This window comes from Otolemur garnettii, unplaced genomic scaffold (assembly GCF_000181295.1).
Source record: "Otolemur garnettii isolate 467f Iridium unplaced genomic scaffold, OtoGar3 scaffold00004, whole genome shotgun sequence".
NCBI classification, from domain to species: Eukaryota; Metazoa; Chordata; class Mammalia; order Primates; family Galagidae; genus Otolemur; species Otolemur garnettii.
Window position 1 is genome coordinate 32,886,214 of NW_003852399.1, and position 8,558 is coordinate 32,894,771.

At 39.7% G+C, this 8,558-nt stretch overlaps 1 non-coding gene across 1 annotated transcript; it reads right to left on the reverse strand.

Moving 5' to 3' along the window:
* Window positions 1-1,461: 1,461 nt before the first annotated feature.
* Window positions 1,462-1,568, reverse strand: LOC111728132. The gene has a single exon (XR_002775523.1). It is a non-coding gene; the product is annotated as a U6 spliceosomal RNA (small nuclear RNA).
* Window positions 1,569-8,558: the final 6,990 nt, after the last annotated feature.

Below are 8,558 nucleotides of genomic sequence, written 5' to 3' on the forward strand. Positions count from 1 at the left end.
TAAGTCCAAGTGTTCAAGTCTTCTTGGGTGTGGCTCTGGGTCGTGGTCCTCAAGTTTGACTCAGAATAAACCTCTTTAAATTATTTTATTGAGTTTGGCTACTTTTCTGTGGACAAGGTAGGAAAGGCATCATCCTTAAAAAAAAGAAAAAAGAAAGACACAAAGTGGTGGTCCTCAACCTTTTTGGCATCAGAGACTCTTCTCATGAAAGACAATTTTTCCACAGAAGGGAGTGTGGAGAGAGGGGCGTTAGATTCTCATAAGGAGCACACAACCCAGATCACAACCCAGATTCCCTCGAATGTGCAGTTTACAGTAGGGTTCTGTTCCTATAAGAATTTAATGATGTGACAGGAGGCAGAGCTCAGGCAGTGGTACCAGTGATGGGAGCAACTGTAAACACAGATGAAGCTTCTCTCCTGCCCCACTGCTCACCTTCTGGTGACTGGCTCACTCCTAACAAACGGGGCCAGGGGATGAGGACTGCAGACATCAAAGAAAAGACACTTAGACTAGCGTGAAAATGTAAAGGAAGGCGCATGAAGTAATTTTACTGGCATGGCCTTTGCTCAGTATGTCCTGAGTACTGAGGTCCACACCCTGCCCTCCTGAACACTGTGTCCTCTGTGCACATTGGCATTCACTGGCCCAGTGGCGTGACTCCAGTGGAGTCTGTAAAGTTCTCTCTGATTTAGCTCTGCTTCAACCTTTCTGTCAAATGAAAGGATCACTTTTAGAAAAGCGGGTGCCCTTGTCAGCTGTTTTTCTGAGAAGAGGGCCTTTGATAACACCCAGAAAAAGCACCCAGTAATTGTGCCACCACCCCTGCTTCATTTACATAACTGAGATTGATGAGAGGGGAAGGAAAGTGTTTACAGTGCAGGAAGATAGGAATTTCGGGATTAAGTAGGAAGCAAACTGAAATGAGCTGTCTGGGGTAATTAGGAAACACATACTTCATATGTTTTCATTAGCTATTGCCATTATACTACCAAGGTAAAGGAGTTTGATTAAACTACAGTTCAGTGTATAAATGTATGCATACATTATAAGAAAAGTAGTTACTTCATTATATTTCAAAAACTCTTTGGGGACCCTAAATGAGGAGAAATTTAGTCATTAGGTATGCTGATGGAGAATAAAACCATGGTTAGGTGAGAAGTGTGAAAGCATAGACAGATAACAAGTGCACCCACAAAGCACGGCCAGGAAACCTTGATGCCCATGGACTGCACAAGGAAATGACAAGGAGGCAACATGTCGCACAATATAAGAAACCTTAACAAAGTCCTCGTTTTCATTGGAATCTACTGAAAGATAGTGTCTTATCTTTTTCTTTTCTCTTTCAGCCTGCACCTATGGCCTCAGGAAGATAATGTCTTTAAAGTAACTTATACATGAATTCTATGAAAGAGTCTACTAGTTCCCATGTGTTATGTATATGATTTGAGACTTTTTTTTAAAAATATGGAATGCTTCACGAATTTGCGTATCATCCTTGTGCAGGGGCCATGCTAATCTTCTCTGTATCGTTCCAATTTTAGTATATGTGCTGCCCAAGCGAGCACTGATTTGAGACTTTGTAAGGGTCAAAGTTAAAAGCAATGACTTGTCATTATTCCAGGACATCTTTGAGGAAGCTCAGTATGCAGAGGTATTCACTCCTCACATAGCTAGTCACAGTTTCCGCTTGTCTGGTCAGTCCTTCGCTCCTGGACCACCCACAGGCTTGCCCTTTGCAGACTCTGTCTTGTAACAGAGCTGAAGAAAATAGGCTTCCTGTAGCCCCGGCAGTAAGCACCCCGCTGCCCCTCAGACACTTCCTGCTAAATAGTTTCCCAAGTCAGTCACTGTACCAGATTGAACTAATTTACTATTTTCACTCAACAGGTATTTCTTTTGCAGAGGTTGGAGTGCCTGCTCCGTGATAGACAAGAATGGGTTACTTTTCAGGGATGCTGCAACAAACTGATGCAAACTTGGTGACTGAAAACAAAACCGTATGGCTTTACAGTGCTGGAGGCCAGAAGTCCAAAATCAAGGTTTTGGCAGGTCGATTCCTTCCTGAGGCTCGGAGGGAGAAACTGCTCATGCTAGCCTTTTGGGTTCTGGTGGCTACCGGCTGTCTTTGGCCCACAGCCCGTCCTGTGACTCTCTGACTCCATCTTCACAATGTTTTCTTCTGTGCCCTGGATCTTTTATTTCTCTGTGCCTGATCAGGACACTCTCATTAAATTTAGGGCTCTAAATGAACATAATCTAATCTCCAGCCTTACCCTAACTATAATTACAAAGACCCTTATTCTGACTAAGGTCGTAGTTTGAGGTTCTCATGAATTTGGGGGAAATACTAGATATTCACCACAGATTAAATTGGATTTGACTGAGAAATTATCAGAGATCGTACATCTGGGGCTTGCCCAATGTCCCACAGAAGTCTAATGTGTTAGATATCATGTGAAGAAAGTCCAGATTGAAGCTCAAACTCATCCTTCAATCGAGTGCACCGATTCCAAGGAGGGCCATCAGACTGTGTCTAGGAGAATTTCAGGTCTTGGAAGGGCCATCAAAGGAAAGGGGCAGAGGGTCAGGGAGCATCTTAGTGACTGATGCTTCAGCTGGGTTTGCTGAGATTTTGCCTGGATGTTGTGATTCATGTAAAGATTGATCTGTAAAAGACAGTACATTTCAGGAACAATTTAAATTAGCATCCAAGAGAAGAACGCGAATCTTGCCCTAAACACTTACATTTTTCTTCTTCTTGCCCTAAACACTTAAATTTTTTTTCAAAAGTTTGTTTTCAAGTAGAGTAACGCACATTTCTGGTTTCTAAGTTTATTGCAAAATTAACTGCCTCATCACCTCCAAAGCACCTGAGGGAATGGCTCACAGAGCTGGTGAGTCTCAAGAGGAGAGGAAAGGAGAGGAGAGACGAGGAGGCTGTAAGGGAAGATCTAGAGTCTGTGGCCTCAAACAGCAGCTTCAGAGGAGACTTTTGCAATGGGTCAGCAAGACATTCTCAGAACAGAGCAAAGCATTTTAAAATAGGCTCCTCTCCCGCCAGTGCTAACAAGTGAATGCCCCCAGCTCAGAGCCTTGTTCATTACCATCATACTGACGCATGACTAGTAAAATGGACAGTATTGATACAGGTTTTAAGAAGCAGACTCAGGAGAGGAGGTACCTTGGTGATTGTTCAGGGAGTTGGAAAAGCTTCTTTAACTCAGATTGCAGCTTCTAAGCTTGTCAGCTCATCAGCAAACCCGAGTGAGATTATTAAAGTTATAGAGGCTTTCTGGACCCTCACATCTGTTTATGAATAACCCCAAGCCCTAAGCTAAGCAAATCTATTTAACTCAATGTAATTATAAATATGAGCTTTTATGATTCAAATGACTTCTTCATATGCTGGGAAAACCACCTTGCAAAGCTTATTAAGAGCCACAGAACAAACAGAAATCTTTGTTCTCAGGAAAGACAGATGTCTTAAAGCAAAACAAAGCAAAATAGTAATAAAATACTCAACCTTCGCCAAATGGCAGCTTTTTATACTAGATGAAAAGTAGATATTTGACCTCCAAACCAGTGACACATTTGGATGGAAAAAAATGGCCATGTGGCCACTTGCTACTTCTTGTTGATTGGTAGGCTTCTGCTTCAGTTGGTTTGGGACATCACAGTGAAGTATTTCCTCTGAGATCAGGTGGCGTCACCTCTGACAGCTTCTCTCCCCTCCCTCCACCCTACCATCACCACCAAATCACAGGTAATTCTAAATTCTACATTCTCTGATAGTACTTTGATCTTAAGGGCATTCTTACTAATGCTGAATTCTCATTCCATACTTTCTAATTAGTTTTGTTGTCTTGATTTAAATTTATCTCTTTGGAGAAGATACAGGATAAGGAGATTAAAGTACATGCCTCTGTCCAAGGGCAGCTCCATTAAGAATTAAGGCTGTGGGTGAAATTCAGCTCCATCACTGATGCATTGGTGACCTCAGGCAAAGTCCTAGGCTCTGTGTCATGAACATCCCATGAGTCAGCATGTGAAAGCAGCTGGACCCGTACCTGGCACTTTGTAAATGTTAGCTATCAAATAAGTCAGACAAGGGCTCTGTCGTCATCTCCATGATCAATCACTCAATTGGTTAATTTCAGATACTGGTATGAAATCAATAAGAAACAGGCAAGGGACAATGGCCCATCTGGAGAGAAGCGCCACAGGGGGTCAGGAAGGAAAGTGTGGTGAAGGTGGCAGGGGGAAGGTGGAAGATTAGGTGAGGAAGTTTTATTGACTCAAATGTACTATGAATATATGGAAGGGACACAATCCAAAAAGATCCCTTGTTTGTGTGTAGTGTGCGAGCTGATGAGGAGCAGAAGCAGGATCAGGAAGACCTGTGAAGAGGCTGGTATCGTGGAAAGGTGCAGGGCTTACAATCAGAAAATGTGTCTGACAGCAATGTGGTTTCGGGCAAGCTGTCTGAGCCTGGCTTCTCCCATTCAGAAATGTGGAAGACAACAATATTTGCCTTGCAGGGCTGCTATGAGGATGAAATGAGATAATGCACATGGAAATGTTTGGTGAACTGGAATGATATACAAATGCCACTTTTTAACATTACTCCTACTGCTACCTTCATCTGGTTTTCACTATGTGGTTCTCACACCATCTGGGTCAGAATCACCTGAACCTCAGGCTCAGATTTCCACATTTCCACCTACTTTTCCTAATCACCACTACTATTCCAAAGGAGGAATTGCAAAACAGTCATGAAGAGCTTGGAGATCAGGCAGGACCAACTATTTAGAATCCTTTAACTTTCCACATCTCTGTGTCCCAATAGCCTTATCTGTGAAATGGGATAGTAATTAGAATACCTCCTATACAGAGTTTTTGAAAAAGCAAATGAATTAGAACCGAGATCAGCTCAGGGTAGCAAAGAATGTTAACTATTGTTAACAGGCAGGGTTGGCCTGGGCACAGAAGTTAGTGCTGGGCCTAACCATTGATGACTGATCCCTTGACATGCAAAGACACAGTGCTTGTTTGTGAGGTGCTCACTGTCTTGCAGAGATGACAGACATAAGTAGACCAATACACTGCAATGTAGTAATTGGCTCAATGAAGATTAAAAGAAAGAATCATAGATAATAGAAAATTCTCAGTGGGTGACTTTCGGTTATATGTTGTAGTCCATGCCTATCTCTTTTTATTCAGGCCAGTTTAATATTCTTCTATATTTAGGCTCGTTAAACCTGGCTAACTTGCCTGGCAGTTAAAATACTGCTTAAATATTTGGTTCTGAGAAATGAGCCTTGGAGGAGAAAAAGGATTGCTTTACTCCCTTTATTTTTCTCATATACTTCCATCTAGTTTGTGTTCCAGTAAACATTTATATTTATAGCTGACTGAATAAGCTTGCTTCAGCTTTAAAGAATTCAGTGCAGTCTGGCTTTAGATGTGAAAACATTAGCAAAGCTAAAAGTATGAGTCGGAAACAGAGACAAACTGGAGTCTTGGAGAAATGATCTTTAAGAGTTTTCGATCTGGCTGTGGATTTTTTAATTTGGTGTCCAGTGTTTAGTACATTTTATGCTATAATTTATTAAATGTCCGTTGTCATAGAAGATACATTCTTGCCTTGGAAAATTCTGTATAAGTTTCACAGCATACACAAAAATGCAATACATATTGCGTGGACTAAGGGGAGACAAGGACCAAGGGGGCTGTAGGCATTTAGAGAAGGAGGATAGCTAGGAGAAACTTCATAGAAAACACGCTTCCTGAGCTGGACCTGGGAGGAAATTTCAGAAAAAATATATACAATGTTTTGACAAAGAGATGTTGTAGAACTTGATAAGTACGGAGTACCTAAGCAAAAATAAATGTCATTTATTGATAAAATTCAACATCTAAGGAGAGAATATTTTTGAAAACATAGTCCATCCCTACATTTCTGGAACTGATTCTTTTAATCGTGTTATGTACTGTTTGATTCTGAAGTTTTGTATGTATTGGTGTCAAGAGGATGGTACAGTATTGCTTGAGGTTCTAAGTATGGGCTCTGCTGGATTTATGTCACCTAACTTTTATTTTTCTGTTTTATCAAAACAAGAATAACAGTAATACTCTGTGGATTTTTTTTAGTAAAGGCAAAATAAGATTAATGCATGTGAAGAATTTTAAACTTAATAAAGATGTTTATTTGATGTAATTTTTGAGATATACTTATTTTTAATAAAGAACTATAATAGTTTACAATATTTATGATCCAAACTTCTTCCTCACGAATAAATTAAGTCCCTGACATAATTTACACATTTTTTTTTTTAGTAGATTATACTGGAAATTGAGAAAAGCTTCTCTCCAGTTGGCACATACTGTGATTTCTGAGGATTCAGCATTTCGGTTCCTTAGCAAACACTTACAAAACACAGTTTTTATTGGTGAGTACATTCATGGTATATTTAGATGTAGGATTGGGTAGAAGTTGAAGTCAGATGAATCCAAACAGTTTTTATATTTCAGTGCTCTAGTAAAGAGAGGTAGATGATGGGTATATCTTTCTTAAATACCACCAAGGTAAAAATGAGTCTCAGGGAAGTTAATGTCCTCCCAGATTTATACACTGATTCAGCTAAACTAGATGTATAACTATAAAGGTTTTCCATCCCATTGAACCATATTTTCCTTCCAAATGTGACCCATGGCTATTTAAATCGTGTCTATCTCCTCACTACGAATTCAGTCCTTGCAGTCTGGTTTCTGTATTCACCTGCTATGGAAGGCCCATGGAGGTCACCTGTGCCCTTTTAATAAACAAATCCTCTTTGGCCTCAAAGATCTTTACCATATTTATTTCCTTCCTGAAATGCTCTCTACCTCAGGCTTCCTTGACATGGCACAATTGGCCTGTTGTCTTTTTCCTAAAATTTATCTGTTGACATAACTTTTTTTTTCTTTTTTTCGTCATCTCTGCATTTTGTCTGTACTAGGATTTAACCAATAATTTTCTTTACATGCTGATTTTTTAAAAAACTGAACTAGATCTACTTAAAAATTAGAAAATAAGTAGTGACAACACTGTCACAAAACAACCAGTATCAACTACCATAAACAGACGATGACTATAAAGATAAATGGAGCTGACCAAAATGAATTGTTAACTTCTAGCTAGACAACATTTTCTGCTGAAAACTTTGAACCTAAAGTCCTCAGTCTCTTTGCCACAGAGAAGCTAACAATTATTAGAGAGGTGTTTCGACTCTTAGAACCTAACTGAAACTTTGGCCTTAATGTGATCCCCAAGTGGGAAGAGGGTTCTCTCCATATGATTAAATGATACAGAAAATCAAATCCATGATTTAAAATAATGTTTTTAACCAGGAGTCACTGGTCATTCTCTCTCTTCAGGAAACACAAGTACACAGAATGAAATGTAAATCCCTTCACCCATCATTAAAGGCTCCTCCCCAAAATATCTTGATTTTTTTTTCCTGGCATTTTTATCATCACTCTACATATATCCTATCCGGCAGTGAAATTGAACTGCTCCCCTTTTAAAAATATATCTGTAGCTTTCCGTATCTTCCTCATACTTTCTCTTCTCCCTGGAAAGTCACCTCATATGCCCCACTGTCTGCCTATTCTCAAATGCTACTGGAAGGATTTCTTGATTTCCTAACTTGAAGCAATTACTTTAAGTTTTCAAGAACTTAAGCTTCCCTTGGCTACTTCATTATTTAACTCATCACCCAATATGACAATGATTGTCTATTGTTCTCTTTGGTAGTGGAGGCCCTGAACCTTTCTTTCTTGTTTTTACTTATTCCCAATAATTAGCAGGTGGACCAGCACATAGTAGGCACTTAGAAAACATCTACAGACTTGCACAGATTTGACAGTATTCAAGTTGAATTGACTTTGGTTAACCTGATTTATGGAATTTAGCTGTGTGTGTTATAATAGAAAGGAGATTCAAAACACTGATCTGTGAATTAGGATATCTGAATTTTCACCCTGTTAAGTTGAGGTCTCTAGATAATAAATGTATTTCTCTGACCATTCAGGATGATATCAAATCTGTCCCTGTTGATATAAAGGGGCTGGAAGGAGTGCCACTGAGGGAGGTAGGGTGGGAGACTGGATGGAGTCCCAGAGACAAACCCTGCCCTAGAGTGGCCATTGGTCACTGTTTGCTCTGAGTACTCAAGCTCTTTGTGCCCTTGGTAAGAATGAGTGCTAAACACTCTCCTTTAAGACACAAAACATGAGCTCTGGACTCAACCTAGTTTTATTTCTCATCCTTAAACTTTCTGTTTCTCCTTTATAATAAGGAGATAATAATAGCATCTACTTCCTAGGGTTAATGTAATCATTAAATGAGATAAAATGGAAGAATCAGTCAAAGTTGAATGCATAGTGAGTGCTCAATAAAAAAATCAGGTTATTATTTTTGCCCACCAAACTGCATCTGAGGAGCATATTGAAAGATTTAGATCAAGCATGCGATATAGAATACTAAGTTTACTTGTATTCTTATAACTAATGAA